This window comes from Dermacentor variabilis, chromosome 1 (assembly GCF_050947875.1).
Source record: "Dermacentor variabilis isolate Ectoservices chromosome 1, ASM5094787v1, whole genome shotgun sequence".
NCBI lineage: Eukaryota > Metazoa > Arthropoda > Arachnida > Ixodida > Ixodidae > Dermacentor > Dermacentor variabilis.
The window spans coordinates 28873756-28889590 of record NC_134568.1 but is presented as its reverse complement, the minus strand read 5'-3'; the positions used below and the strand labels follow the sequence as shown (position 1 = coordinate 28889590).

Here is a 15835-nt window from a genome sequence, read left to right as displayed (position 1 = left end):
ATTACAAAGTGGACACAATTACACACTTAAAACTCAGGCAAACATGCATCCAACAAGCGCATCCAATATGGTCGACGTTCCTGCGCAGCGCACACACTTCTAGCATAAGCAGCACTTTCGCGAAAGAAGGATTTTGTAGATCGCAGGATTTCGGCAGCGGTGCATCCGTGCTTCGCTCATGATACGGATAGCGTCGATAGTATAGGAGAATGAAAAGCAAAACAATGGAATCGCGAATAAAAAAGGATACATTGCGCCGCCCTGGAATCGAACCCGGGACGCAAGAATGGGAATCTTGCATGATACCACAACAACAGCGGCGCATCTTTTCCTTTTCTTTATTGCATGGAAAACAAAACTGAAGGTATATTACAAAGTGGACACAATTACACACGTAAAACTCAGGCAAACACACACATGCATCCAACGAGTGCATCCAATCTGGCGGAGGTTCCTGCGCAGCGCACACACTTCTAGCATAAGCAGCACTTTCGCGAAAGAAGGATTTTGTAGATCGCAGGCTTTCGGCAGCGGCGCATCCGTGCTTCGTTCATGATACGGATAGCGTCGATAGTATAGGAGAATGAAAAGCAAAACAATGGAATCGCGAATAAACAAGGATACATTGCGCCGCCCTGGAATCGAACCCGAGACGCAAGAATGGGAATCTTGCATGATACCACTACACCAGCGGCGCATCTTTTTCGTTTTCTTTACTACATGGAAAACAAAAGTGATCGTATATAACAAAGTGGACGCAATTACACACGTAAAACTCAGCGAAACACCCACACGCATCCAACGAGTGCATCCAATCTGGCGGAGGTTCCTGCGCAGCGCACACACTTCTAGCATAAGCAGCACTTTCGCGAAAGAAGGATTTTGTAGATCGCAGGCTTTCGGCAGCGGCGCATCCGTGCTTCGCTCATGATACGGATAGCGTCGATAGTATAGGAGAATGAAAAGCAAAACAATGGAATCGCGAATAAAAAAGGATACATTGCGCCGCCCGGGAATCGAACGCGGGACGCAAGAATGGGAATCTTTCATGATACCACTACACCAGCGGCGCATCTTTTTCGTTTTCTTTACTACATGGAAAACAAAACTGATCGTATATAACAAAGTGCACGCAATTACACACGTAAAACTCAGCGAAACACCCACACGCATCCAACGAGTGCATCCAATCTGGCGGAGGTTCCTGCGCAGCGCACACACTTCTAGCATAAGCAGCACTTTCGCGAAAGAAGGATTTTGTAGATCGGAGGCTTTCGGCAGCGGCGCATCCGCGCTTCGCTCATGATACGGATAGCGTTGATAGTATAGGAGAATGAAAAGCAAAACAATGGAATCGCGAATAAAAAAGGATACATTGCGCCGCCCGGGAATCGAACGCGGGACGCAAGAATGGGAATCTTTCATGATACCACTACACCAGCGGCGCATCTTTTTCGTTTTCTTTACTACATGGAAAACAAAACTGATCGTATATAACAAAGTGGACGCAATTACACACGTAAAACTCAGCGAAACACACACACGCATCCAACGAGTGCATCCAAGCTGGCGGAGGTTCCTGCGCAGCGTACAGACTTCTTACCTAAGCAGCACTTTCGCGAAAGAAGGATTTTGTAGATCGCGGGCTTTCGCTAGAATAGCAGCTTGGGCTTGTTGGTTTTCCATCCTGCTAGTAACAGCGCAAAATATAGACAAGGGACGAGAGAAGAAGACACCACAAGCGCTGACTTTCAACAACGTTTATTCTGAAAGAAACACGGCTTCTTATAAACATTGCCCTCACGTGTCGCAGTCACGTGATCTCACATCATGTGAATCAAGCACTTTTTTTTTTCTTTTCTTTTATACGCTCAAGATAGCGGTTGCACGTGCAAAAGCTCAAGTTCTTTTTTTGTCAGTAACAAGGACGGCGTGCTAACGCATTGGTCACGAAGTCTGGTAATCTCGGCCGCCTCAATTATCTCCCGGACCAGCTGGTCATTGTGCTTCTTCAGCACTTTACAGCGTCTAAATTCTGCGGCGCAATCTTTTGAGGGGCAATCCCTGATATGTATGCCTAGATTCCTGTTAGCCTGCTCGACGCTAAGTTTGTGTTCCTTCAGTCTCTCATTTGTGCATCTAGAAGTTTGCCCTACATACCTTTTTCCACATTTCAGAGGTATTGAATACACAACGGCTTCCGTGCACTCCACAAAACGATTCTGGTGATTAGTCGTGCACCCTTCCTGGTTTGTCGGCTCTTCAGCATTGACGCGTCGGCAGAGGCTTTTTAGTTTTTTCGGGGCAGTAAGCACTACATTGACACCAGCTTTGCGCCCAATCTTTTTCAGGCGGTGAGATACGTTGTGCACGTATGGCAGGGCCACGGTCCGTCGTTTTTCTTTTGGCTTCTCGCTACCTGGCTCGCCATGGGCACGCTTGAGTTTTAGGTTCTTGCTCATTTTTTCCGCAACGGACACAAGAAGGTGCGACGGGTAACCAGCCCTAGTAAGCCGGTCAACCTGCCGTCGAAAACTTTGTTCCATTGCGTGGATGCACGATTTTTTGAGCGCATTTGCTAGACAAAGGTTTGCAATTGCTCTCTTCACTATTTTTGAATGCGCTGATTCGAATGGCAGTGGCGCCTTGTCGCCTCTGGGTTCATAGGCCCAGCAGACCTTCCCTTTGGAGAGCTCGAGTCGGAGATCAAGGAATCTCAAAGACCCTTGCGTGGGGACCTCGTGGGTAACAGCAAGCGGCTGAAGCACATAACTAAAGCATGTTAGTGCCTCCGAAACTGCGTCATCTGAATTCGTGCCAGAGCCATCACATAGAACCAAGTAATCGTCAACATACCGAAAGACTCCCCGGACGTTTGTTCTGGTTAGAGCGTTCTGAAGTAATCTATCTTTGTGGGCAAGAAACAAATCGCTAAGTACTGGCGCAATACATGACCCTATACAGACGCCGCGTTTCTGGAGGTACACATTCCCTTCCCACGTAACATAAGTGGATTTCAAATATACAGAAAGGAGTTCCAGGAACCCACCAGTTGAAACCCCGGAGGCGTTCTGAAAAGCGACAGCACCGTGTGTATCTATACATTCTTCCACGCACTCCAAAATTTCATGTTGGGGGATCGAATAATATAAATCTTTAACATCTACAGAGCATGCTGCAAAGTCAGTGCTAGAATTGTCTTTTAAAAACCTTATTACAGCGTCTGAGGATTTCACCTGGAAAGGATCGTCAACAGTTAGTAGCTTTAGTTTTTCTTGCAAGAACAGGGCAATCGTTTTCTGCCAAGTGCCCTTCTCAGATACTATAACCCGCAGGGGCCACTCAGGTTTATGCGTTTTTACAGTGAAAAACATGTCAAGGGATGATTTTTTGCTAGTTTCGATGCTACGCACAAGGCGGTCGAGTTTGAGATTTCCGCATAGCTTCTTTTCAACGTTGTTGAAAGTCAGCGCTTGTGGTGTCTTCTTCTCTCGTCCCTTGTCTATATTTTGCGCTGTTACTAGCAGGGCGGGCTTTCGGCAGCGGCGCATCCGTGCTTCGCTCATGATACGGATAGCGTCGATAGTATAGGAGAATGAAAACCAAAAGAATGGAATCCCGAATAAAAAAGGAAACATTGCGCCGCCCGGGAAGCCAACCCGGGACGCAAGAATGGGAATCTTGCATGATACCACAACACCAGCGGCGCATCTTTTCCTTTTCTTTATTGCATGGAAAACAAAACGGAAGATATATTACAAAGTGGACACAATTACACACTTAAAACTCAGGCAAACATGCATCCAACAAGCGCATCCAATATGCTGGACGTTCCTGCGCAGCGCACACACTTCTAGCATAAGCAGCACTTTCGCGAAAGAAGGATTTTGTAGATCGCAGGCTTTTGGCAGCGGCGCATCCGTGCTTCGCTCATGATACGGATAGCGTCGATAGTATAGGAGAATGAAAAGCAAAACAATGGAATCGCGAATAAGAAAGGATACATTGCGCCGCCCTGGAATCGAACCCGGGACGCAAGAATGGGAATCTTGCATGATACCACTACACCAGCGGCGCATCTTTTTCGTTTTCTTTACTACATGGAAAACAAAACTGAAGGTATATAACAAAGTGGACACAATTACACACGTAAAACTCAGCGAAACACACACACGCATCCAACGAGTGCATCCAAGCTGGCGGAGGTTCCTGCGCAGTGTACATACTTCTTAGATAAGCAGCACTTTCGCGAAAGAAGGATTTTGTAGATCGCGGGCTTTCGGCAGCGGTGCATCCGTGCTTCGCTCATGATACGGATAGCGTCGATAGTATAGGAGAATGAAAACCAAAAGAATGGAATCCCGAATAAAAAAGGAAACATTGCGCCGCCCGGGAAGCCAACCCGGGACGCAAGAATGGGAACCTTGCATGATACCACAACACCAGCGGCGCATCTTTTCCTTTTCTTTATTGCATGGAAAACAAAACGGAAGATATATTACAAAGTGGACACAATTGCACACTTAAAACTCAGGCAAACATGCATCCAACAAGCGCATCCAATATGGTGGACGTTCCTGCGCAGCGCACGCACTTCTAGCATAAGCAGCACTTTCGCGAAAGAAGGATTTTGTAGATCGCAGGCTTTTGGCAGCGGCGCATCCGTGCTTCGCTCATGATACGGATAGCGTCGATAGTAAAGGAGAAGGAAAAGCAAAACAATGGAATCGCGAAAAAAAAAGGATACATTGCGCCGCCCGGGAATCGAACCCGGGACGCAAGAATGGGAATCTTGCATGATACCACTACACCAGCGGCGCATCTTTTTCGTTGTCTTTACTACATTGAAAACAAAACTGAAGGTATATAACAAAGTGGACACAATTACACACGTACAACTCAGGCAAACACACACACGCATCCAACGAGTGCATCCAAGCTGGCGGAGGTTCCTGCGCAGCGTACACACTTCTTACATAAGCAGCGCTTTCGCGAAAGAAGGATTTTGTAGATCGCGGGCTTTCGGCAGCGGCGCATCCGTGCTTCGCTCATAAGAATAGCGTCGATAGTAAAGGAGAAGGAAAAGCAAAAGAATGGAATCGGGAATCAAGACGGAAACATTGCGCCGCCCGGGAATCGAACCCGGGACGCAAGAATTACAATCTTGCATGATTCCACTACACCAGCGGCGCATCTTTTTCGTTGTCTTTACTACATGGAAAACAAAACTGAAGGTATATTACAAAGTGCACACAATTACTCACGTAAAACTCAGCCAAACACACACATGTATCCAACGAGTGCATCCAATCTGGCGGAGGTTCCTGCGCAGCGTACACACTTCTTCTATAAGCAGCACTTTCGCTAAAGAAGGATTTTCTAGATCGCGGGCTTTCGGCAGCGGCGCATCCGTGCTTCGCTCACAAGGATAGCGTCGATAGTGAAGGAAAAGCAAAAGAATGGAATCGCGAATCAAAACGGAAACATTGCGCCGCCCGGGAATCGAACCCGGGACTCAAGAATGGGAACCTTGCATGATACCACTACACCAGCGGCGCATCTGTTTCCTTTCCTTTATTGCATGGAAAACAAAACTGAAGGTATATTACAAAGTGGACACAATTACACACGTAAAACTCAGGCAAACACACACATGCATCCAACGAGTGCATCCAATCTGGCGGAGGTTCCTGCGCAGCGCACACGCTTCTTGCATAAGCAGCGCTTTCGCGGAAGAAGGATTTTCTAGATCGCGGGCTTTCGGCAGCGGCGCATCCGTGCTTCGCTCACGATAAGCATAGCGTCGATAGTATAGGAGAATGAAAAGCAGAAGAATGCCTGTTTATAACAAATACACGATTCACAGCAATTCTCCGCTTCGATTACGGAACAAAAAAAGACCATTCGATGTGCGGGTGTACCTTGTCGATTAATTTTGTTTTAAGGAAGCTTAATGTTTGCAAGCTGTTCAAATGTTGCTAACCACTCAGGTGGTTCGCTGAGCGGTTTATACACTTCGCGAATGTACATACATTTTCAACAAAATATTGTCCAGCCGGTTTTGCGTCAACATCCTCTTTTACGCACCGCCATTCGTGTTTTGCACACGCTGTGCATGCAGAGTAACATCACCATATCACATGGCACGCCTTCTATCTCTTCAAAGGGTAAAAACTGGATTCCAAAAGGTTTTAATGAAAATTCTTTCTTTAGAGCCCTTTTTAGAATGTCCCAAAGGTTGACTGAGTCCCTGCACTCCAGAAATATGCGCTCCATTGACTCCGGTTTCTGAGAGGTGTGGCAATTCACACTCCAGGGTACAAGGAGCCCCCTCTCCTGCAGCCACGGCTTGACAGGATGCGTGCCAGTGTGCAGCATGAAAAAAAGAACGTTTTTGTTGTTGCTCTTACGGGCATTTTTTTAACTCGCTTTAACACATTCTGCTCACGCCGCAGTGCATATTCTGCACGGTATGCTGGTACTGGACACATGAGATCAACTAAATATCGGTATAATCGCTTTCTTGTGACAGTATTTAGGTATTCCAAAGTGTGCTTTTACCAAAGGGAAAGAACTTATTACTTCAAACAAAAAACCTCGGACAACTACTTGAGGTATGCCATATGACGTCACTACATGTTCTGGCAGTGCGTCAGCTAATCGCGTCTGGATAACGTACCGCAAAAAACAGTCGCTTTCGTCTCGCAAGAACATGAAACGCGACACTACTTGTTTCAAAAATAAATGCGACAAACCCAACCCTCCTTTCTGCACAGCATGAAACAGATTCAGACGACTCATGCGCTCCCATCCCGACCCCGACACGAACATAGCAAAAACCCTGTGCAACTTCTGTACACACACTCGGGATATACACAAAACTTGCAGCATATGAAACACTTTGGCGAAAAGAAACAAATTGCACACCATGGCTCTCGCGAATATTGATTCTTGCCTCCCCACTTCGTTGTTTGTGCTTTTGCCCGCTCAGTTTGTTCGGTCCATTGCGTCGTGGCGTCACGATAGTATTCGAAAGGAACACCAAGGTAACTAGTTGGCGTATCTCTGAACGGTATTGTTTCGAACATTGCCGGCCGGCTGCCCCATTCACCGTAACAGTAGCCTAAGCTTTTTTGCCAGCTTATGGCACTCCCAGTTAGACTGCAAAACTTTCTTGCATCCTTGACTGCCTCCCGAATGCTCTCTTGGTCAATGCGAACAAGTGCGATGTCATCTGCGTAAGCTAGTATTTTTACTTCCCGAGTTAAAAGACGGAGGCCGCGAATGTTTTCGTTTTTATCGTACCTTCAAACAGAAAGGTTCAAGAAAAAGCGCAAAAAGTAGGGCGACAAAGGGCACCCCTGCCGCACACTGGATAATACTGGTATATTTTCACCGAGTCTTTTGTTGATTATAAGGTGAGTAGAACAGTTTTCATAAGCCATGGCAACTCCGTCCTGGATCACTATGCCTACGTTAATGTGTTTTAGCAGGGCAAGAAGTATGCTGTGAGCAACCCTGTCAAAAGCTTTTTCTAGGTATAACTGAACCATTGCTACACATTCGAGGTTTGTGTCACAGCATTCCAATATACTTCTAGCGACGTGAATATTCGAAAATATTGTTCTCTTTCTTAAACCGCATTTTTGGTGGGGGCCTACTATGTACTTAATAACTGACTGCAGCCTTTTTCCTAGCACCTTCACGTAGATTTTATAATCCACATTCGTAAGACTTATGGGCCTGTATCCAGTGACAGATTTCAGCTTTACCGTATCGCTGGTTTTCGGTATAAGCACAACATGACTTTTCCTGAATGATGGTGGCAAGTGCTTAGTTTCATGAGCTTCTGATATTACACCGTGCAGTATCTCGGTTATTTCTGCCTTGAAAGATTTATAGAAAGCTGCACCTAGGCCGTCTGGTCCAGGCGCCTTTCCTTTACCCAAGTCTTCTATGGCTTCTGTAATTTGCTTCGCAGAGATTGGTCTCTCGAGTCCCTCTTTTATTTCGTCTTCTAATTTTCGCAGAACCGTTAGAAAGGTGTTTACAAACTCTTCTGTTAGGGGCACCGGCCTACCGAGCAACGCTCGGTAGTGTTCAACGAAAGCTTTTTCAATTACTTCTGGGTCTTTTGACGTTGTGTTGTTAAAACAAATTTCTTTAATTATGTTTTGGGAGGCATAACCCTTTTCGTCCATGAGCGCGCGCTTAGTTGGCGCCTCTCCCAGCCACAGCCTCTTGGATCGTGCTCTTATCGCAGCTCCTTGATAAACTTCAGCATCCACCCTTTCAAGTTCGCGTTTAATTTCTCTAATCTGTTTAGAAAACCGTCCCGGTAATGTGCACTCCGCGTTTAGAAAATAATCGAGCATGCTTTGCAGTTCTTTCTCTCTTTGTTTAGCTTTACGACGTATCACACAAGCCCTCTCGATCGCATACATTTCCACTTCAATTTAAGCTGCTCCCACAGCTCAGCCCAGTCTGTTGTAGCATCTATTTGCATTACGTCAATTTTTCCTTTTACAGTTTTTACACACCATTTATCACTTAAGATCGTGTCTTTCATTTTCCACAGTTCCCAGTTAAAGTTAGACCCTCTATGTTTCATGCCCAATGTACACGTTACTAGGCTGTGGTCACTGAAGCTCACGTGCTTAACTGCGTAGCTATGACCGTTGGCGCGAGGTTTGCTGATACGTACAAACGATCTAGTCGAGCGTGACTCTGCCCTTGAAAATGAGTAAAAACAACACTGTTGCCGCTTAATATGCTTCCAACGTCTACTAAATCATAGTCTGCTACGATTGCGCAGAGTTGATGCGCACTTTTATCACGCATTATTGTACTGGGCACCCTATCTTCGGACATGCAAACATAATTGAAGTCTCCAAGAAGAACAACATTTCTCTCACACGCCAGGTGTGACTCAACATAGTTAAAAAAATTTTCCTATCACCAATTTTGTTTGAAGCGTACACACAGATAATTCGCCAGTCAACATCATTCAAAGAGAAATCACATAGGACCAATCGCCCATCTTGGGCCGACATTACACTTCGCGCAACAATACCTATTGAGTTACGCAAATATAGAAGACAGCCACAGGCCTTACCTACTCCATGACAAACACAAATGTTGTAACGCGATTTAAAAACCTGAACCATTTTGTCCGTTTGCTCTTCGCTTTCAATTTTAGTTTCTTGAACAGCAAGAATGTCTAAGTCGTTTTCCAGAATCAGGCGACTTAATTGTGCTTGTCGCCGTCTTGCCGTTAACCCGCGTACGTTAAGCGTGCCAATACGTATTGCTATTCCATGATTATTTGCCATTGAAAGAAAAGAGCAAGCGCAAACTACAATACATTTCTGAAATCAAGTCCGTTAAACTTTACAAAAAAAAAATTCTGCACTATCATAAGCTCCACCTCATACGGCGAAGCCATGACGTTTCCCACTGCGCTACTCATCATTCACTTGAAAGGTTCCGCTGCACCTAGTCCCTGCTAAGCCTTCTACCGAACAGCACCCCGCTACCGCGGGGGAACTGTCGGCGTTCTCCGCTTATCTGGTGGGACAGTCGGCGTCTGTCGCCCTTCTGGTGGGACGGTCGGAAGAATGCAATCGCAAAAAACAGGAAACATTGCGCCGCCCGGGTATCGAACCCGGGACGCAAGAATGGGAATCTTGCATGATACTACACCAGCGGCGTATTTTTTTTCTTTATTGCCTGCTCGGCCTATAACACAATTGTATAGAGTGCAATGTCACATATAAAAGTGCTGTCACTTCACTTTCAGCACGTGAGGCGTTAAAAACGCAGTCCCTTCATCATAGGTATTTCCCCTAAAAAGTGGTACCACTCAGGCTTTTCAGTTTGAACTTTGTACACTTCTCTCAAGTATTCTACACTCTCAATGAAATACTCTCGTTCCGGTCGCGAATTCAAGTCCTCGTTGCGCACGGCCATCCGCGTCCTCCACACGCTCTAGAGTACTAGTGCCATGAACATGTCGTAGGGCACACCCCCTACGTTCTTCACAGGCAAAAAACGGATGGCATACGGTGTAATGGGCAAGTCTTTCTTCAATGTCCTCTGAAGGACGTCCCAGAGAAAGACTGCATCACTACAATCCAGAAGTATGTGTTCAACTGTCTACGGCTTTTTGCAGATGATGCAGTGTACAGACCAGGCAACAAAAATGCCCTTTTCTCGCAGCCAATGTTTTGTAGGGAGTGTGCCACCGTGTAGCTTGAAAAAGAACGTTTTGACTGATGGTCGTACAGGCATCTTTTTAACTCTAGCTAAAACATCGTCCCCTGGACCTCTTGGTTACAGTGATCCGTATACAGGCAATGGCAACATGGTTTCTTACGCGTCACTTCAGAGACATATTCCATCGTAAAGCGTACATTTAGGATTTCAAAAGCACCCATGATTTCACGCATATAACCCCTTGGCCTTCTTTGTTCGACATTGACAGTTGCAACAATAAATTCTGGCAAATAATTTGACAATCGCACATGTAACATTGTTCTCAAGAAGCAATCGCTTTGATCGCGTAAGAAAATAAACCTAGCCACGATCTGCCGCAAGAAAAGGTGGACTAGGCCAAGCCCCCCACTACGCACAGATCGAAACAAATTTGTGCGACTGGTTCTTTCCCACGTAGAATCCCAAACAAATACTTCCATCACTCTGTGTAGCTTTTGAACTGCATTACGTGTCATAGATAACACTTGAACATACCACACTCACGAAACAAGAAATATGTTGCACACAGTTGAGCGGGTAAACATTGAAAATTCTCGACCACTCCATTTTCGGGTCTTCTCGCGTAGTTGCTCCGTTTCATTCTTCCAATATTCTGTTGTGTCCCAGTAGTGTTGGAGCGGTACACCTAGATACTTATCAGGCATCACCGTCCATGTGACATTTTCGAACAATGAGGGCGTAATTCGTCAATTTCCATGCCAGATACTGAGGCATTTATTCCAGTTAATTCTACTACCGGTGCACTCACAGAATGCCTTGACATGATTTATTGCCACTCCGACACTTTCTTGATCATTACAGAACACCGCTATATCATCTGCATAACTAAGCACTTTGACTTCCATGGTCATCAAGCGGAAACCACGAATTCGTTCATTCTGAAGCACTTTTTGACAAAGAGGTTCTAAATAGAGAGTGAAAAGTAGTGCTGACGCAGGACGTCCTTGTTTTACGCTTGATAATAACTGAATGCTTTCGCTTTGCTGTTTGTTAACTACAATCCTCGTAGTGCATCCAGTGTACGCCATTCGTACCCCTCTCAAACTACAGATCCTAGTTTTACGTAGTCGAGAATGCACAAAAGGATCTCGTGACTCACGCGGTCAAAAGCCTTCTCGAGATCGATTCGTAGCATCGCTACCCTACTCTCAAAATCTTCACAACATTCTAAAATATTTCTTGCAATGTGAATATTCGTCGTTATAGATCTGCCTTTGATGCCGCAGGTCTGATGGGGCCCTACGATTTCTTTAATAACAGTTTGAAGTCGCCTGGCCCAACACACTCATAAAAAGTTTATAATCAACATTGGCTAAGGTTATCGGCCGATATGATCCGATACACTGCTGTTTTGAGGGATCTTCTGTTTTGGGAATCAACACAATGTGTGATCTGCGGAAGGACGTTGGTAATGCTTTCTTTTCGTATGCCTCATGCTAAACATCACATAAGGCTTCTGCCACAGGGCTTTTAAATTTTTTATAGAATGCTGCGCCTAGGCCATCCGGACCAGGTGTCTTTCCAGAGGCCATATTATCAATCGATTTTTCAATTTCTTTCACGGTGATAGGTGCCTCTAAGCTTGCTTTTACATCGTCGTCGAGTTGCGGCATAAGTGACAGGAATTCATCCTTGAATGTGCTACTGTCCTGTTTCATGCTTCCTAATAATTCGCGATAATGTTCCACAAACGCTTGTCCAATTATTGCTTCATCGCTTGTGACAACGTTTTGATATTCAATCGCCTTGATTTCGTTTTTAGTCGCGTCGCTCCTCTCGTCTGCCAGCGCACGTTTCGTGGGCATCTCGCCACACCAAAGCCTCTCGGCGCGTGCGCGCACAACAGCTCCCTTATATCTCTCCACGTCTATAGTCTCCAACTTTCTTTTCACATCTTTAATTTCTTTACTGCGCATGCCCGGTTGCACGCTTTGTTGACAGAGTAAAAAACCTGACACTGCAACTGCTTTTCTTCCTTCGTTTCGCGGTGTTTTATACACGATGCTCTTTCAATCGCGTCCATTTTTACTTTTTCTTTAAAACACTCCCATGTATAAATTAAACTGCCCGTGTTACACTCGAATACTTCATCTAATTCAGTTTTATCGTTCTCTACAAACGTGTCATCATCGAGTAGCTTGTCGTTCAATTTCCATAGGTCTCAGCTAAACCTCTCTTTTTCTTTCTTATTGATGGTGAACATGACTAGGTTATGGTCGCTGAAAGAAACGTGCTTTACACTATAATCTCGGCTCAAGGGAAGTAATGCAGTAGACACGTAGGCTCTGTCAAGCCTCGCCTGATTGCTAAGCTGGTAATGTGTGAACGGCGTGCTCCGAGACAGCGCACATCCTACGTCATCCTACTCTCGCTCGCGAACCATTGCATTAAAAAACAAGGCACCATATTCACGCACCGGCGCTTTGCTTGCCCTACCTTCGGGAATGCAAACGCAATTGAAATCTCTGAGAAGAATAATTGTCTTATGACACGACAGGTGCACTTCAAGATTTTCGAAAAATAGTTTGCGCTCTTGCTGCCTATTTGGTGCATACACACAAACAATCCGCCAATTCGCGCCAGAAGAAGAAATATCCCACACAATTAATCGTCCCAAATCGTCAATATGTATAAACACTTTACTACAATACGAATGCTGTTCTTCATAAAAAGCAAGCAGTCACCAGATGTACCAAGAAAATGGCAGACACATACATTGTATCGGGAGCGGAAAGGCGAAAGCATGCGGTCTGTCTGCACTTGGGACTCGACTTTCGTTTCCTGCATGGCGGCAATATCAACGTCATTCTCACGCAACAAACGACGCAACTGATACTGTCGCCTCCTAGACACAAGTCCTCTAATGTTGATCGTTGCAACGCATAAGGCTGTTTCTAATTTAATGTACATGTTATCGCTATGAGTAGGCCTACCACACGGTTTTTACTTCAAGTGGATGCTGGCCAGAAAACAAGGAAATTGCGCGACTTACGGGCGTCTCGGCTTTTTTCATGTTTTTTACGTCACGGCTCCTATACAACACTTTCAAATTTGTCTCTTACATATTACTGTCTCTCCAACAATCACAACAGTCTCACCTTCCCAGGTGATGTAGACGGGAGAGGCGGCTTGACCTCTGAACGTGGGTCGACCAGGATTTTTGGCTGCGGTTTGAAAGATGGACGCCTAATCCCCGTTGTCTTTGTCGGTAGTTCTCCACCCTCGCCGCCATCGGGAGTACTTGTCTCGTCTCTACTTTCATCCCAAGGGCGCTTGCCGGCCAGGCCGCCGACTGCACTCTCGCTGCCGTCCATGTTGTCCTGTCCAGCTGTAAACTCTTGTTTCCTTGGCTGAAGTTTCACACGATTCTGGCCTCTCTGAGGTCGTTGCATTCCCAGGTTGTAGCTCCGACGGCTGCTCTGCGGGCTCTTGCCCCGTTGTCGCGTTCGGCCCTTTTACTTTGGCCGGGCCTGGCTTCGCCAGCACTCTGTCGCACCTTCTGTCGCCCGAACTTGCTGCGTCTTCAGCGTCCACCTCGTCCATGAGTAGCTCGCACGCGTCGCCACCATCCACGGGCCCGGTGACGCTGGCATAGGAAAGCGTGCCGTCGTGCTCCTCATGACCGAACCTACCGAAGCCACCACAACGCAGCACTCGGCAGTCACTACGAATGTGCCCTCTTCCTCTGCAGCGTAGACAAACGGGCGCTCTTCCCGGCACAACAACAAGGGCTTGCTCGCCGCTCACGTTCACTTGATGAGGCAGGTCGTCAATTTTAAGGCCCACCTTCAACTTCAGCGTTACAAGAGGGGTCGTTGAGCCCTTGTCGGCCACGCCATGTACCCACCATTGCTCCCTGCTGACTTCCGTCACTTGACCGTACGGCGCTAACGCACGTTTTACGTCTTCATCGAGTACATTATGGAGCAGCCAGTGTACCTTCATCCGCACATCTTGGTTTGCTGGGTCGATAATGAGGCAGCGAGAATTTTTTACCTTGAGGTCACCGACGCCAAGGATCCTTTTCACTGCATCCATATTCTTTAACGTCACTGCCCACACATGGCTCATACGATACGCCCCCAAGGCAACAACCACGGGGAGCAGTGTCAGACGAGCCAGTGTGTCGCGGAAGTCTTCCACTCGATATGGCCGGGAACGGACGTCAGCATGTAAAAAAACAGTATTCAAAACAACTCGTCCTGTAGGAAGGTTCAGCAATAAAACTTCATAATCATTCTCAACGTCAAAAGACCTGTTACCGCGGCAACAAAGGGCCGCTGTAGCCACCTCTGAAGGGCCTGCCATCCTGCGTCCGCTCAGCTCGGCTGCCGGAAGCAGAATCCACAGCGGCGTATCTTCCCCTTTTCTTTATTACATGAAAAACAAAACTGAAGGTATATTAAAAAGTGGTACAATTACACAATGAAAACTCAGGCAAACACACACATGCATCCAACAAGTGCACCCAGTCTTGCGGAGGTTCCTGCGCAGCATATAAACTTCTTACATAAGGAGCACTTTCGCGAAAGAAGGATTTTGTAGATCGGGGGCTTTTGGAATAGCGATCAGACAGTCTACATCTCCATAGGTTGTATAAACCAACTACTATGAACATGTCATAAGGAGGACCCGTAACCTTAAACGGCAGAAACCTAATTGAAACGGAGTGATGTCAATGTCCTTTCTAAATGTCCGTTGGAGAAGGTCCCCAGAAAAAATACAGGATCCCTACTGTCTTTGAAACAGTGATCTATGGTTTTGGCACGTGGACAGAGTCCACAGTTTGTTGACTCCGGCATAGAGCGACCCCTCGAATTCAACCAAGTTTTAAGAAAGAGTGTTTCCGAATGTAATTTAAAGAAAATTGTTTATACTCCAGGAGGTACACACATTTGTCTGACGCGCTTAAGTACATCCTGATAAGGTCGGCCTAAATAAGGTGCACGATACAGAGGATCTGGGACAGTAGAGTCCACCAGTGCCGCAGAAATTGCTTTTCGACTCGCAGTGAACATGTACTCCTCCCCCCCTCCTCCCAGGTTGAATCTAACTTTCAAAAAATTAAATGTGTCGACAACCTCCTTGAGAAAGCCCCAAGGAGCCTGTGGGACATCTTTGGCATTTGATGGCACTACTATGTTAGGAACATAATGAACTAAACGGAGCTGCAACATTTCACGCAAAAACGGATGGTCACTGTCTCGAAAAAAGAACAGGCGAGAAACAATTTGCCTGATGAAGACGTGGACTAGACCACCACGTTCCAGGGGGAGGAACAGATTTTGGGCCCGCAGAGATTCACCACTCGAACTCCAAATAAATATTGCAAATACGCGATGCAATGCCTGAAGGCGAAATCGTGAGCAGTGCAGTACTTACAGCACATACATAAGACGGGAAGCTGAGAACACGTTGCACACTTTAACACGAATGAACATTGACAAATCCCGCCCTCGCCATGAATTCGCTTTACGTTGAATTTAGCAAACTTCTCCAGAACAATGAGCGTTGCTATTTCGATACTGTGAAAGAGGCACACCTAAATAACGTAGACTTT

At 46.1% G+C, this 15835-nt stretch overlaps 1 protein-coding gene and 7 non-coding genes across 8 annotated transcripts in view; 1 reads left to right on the top strand and 7 right to left on the bottom strand.

The window, feature by feature from the left end:
- The window catches only part of LOC142576106 (peroxiredoxin-6-like), a 184721-nt gene that overhangs the window by 50190 nt on the left and 118696 nt on the right, over positions 1-15835 (top strand). The gene's annotated exons all lie outside the window — the stretch shown is intronic.
- TRNAG-CCC (transfer RNA glycine (anticodon CCC)) lies at positions 627-697 on the bottom strand. Its single transcript has one exon. It is a non-coding gene; the product is annotated as a tRNA-Gly (tRNA).
- On the bottom strand, positions 1002-1072 carry TRNAG-CCC (transfer RNA glycine (anticodon CCC)). Its single transcript has one exon. It is a non-coding gene; the product is annotated as a tRNA-Gly (tRNA).
- Positions 1377-1447, bottom strand: TRNAG-CCC (transfer RNA glycine (anticodon CCC)). The gene has a single exon. It is a non-coding gene; the product is annotated as a tRNA-Gly (tRNA).
- Positions 4007-4077, bottom strand: TRNAG-CCC (transfer RNA glycine (anticodon CCC)). The gene has a single exon. It is a non-coding gene; the product is annotated as a tRNA-Gly (tRNA).
- Positions 4750-4820, bottom strand: TRNAG-CCC (transfer RNA glycine (anticodon CCC)). Its single transcript has one exon. It is a non-coding gene; the product is annotated as a tRNA-Gly (tRNA).
- Positions 5122-5192, bottom strand: TRNAY-GUA (transfer RNA tyrosine (anticodon GUA)). The gene has a single exon. It is a non-coding gene; the product is annotated as a tRNA-Tyr (tRNA).
- TRNAG-CCC (transfer RNA glycine (anticodon CCC)) lies at positions 5488-5558 on the bottom strand. The gene has a single exon. It is a non-coding gene; the product is annotated as a tRNA-Gly (tRNA).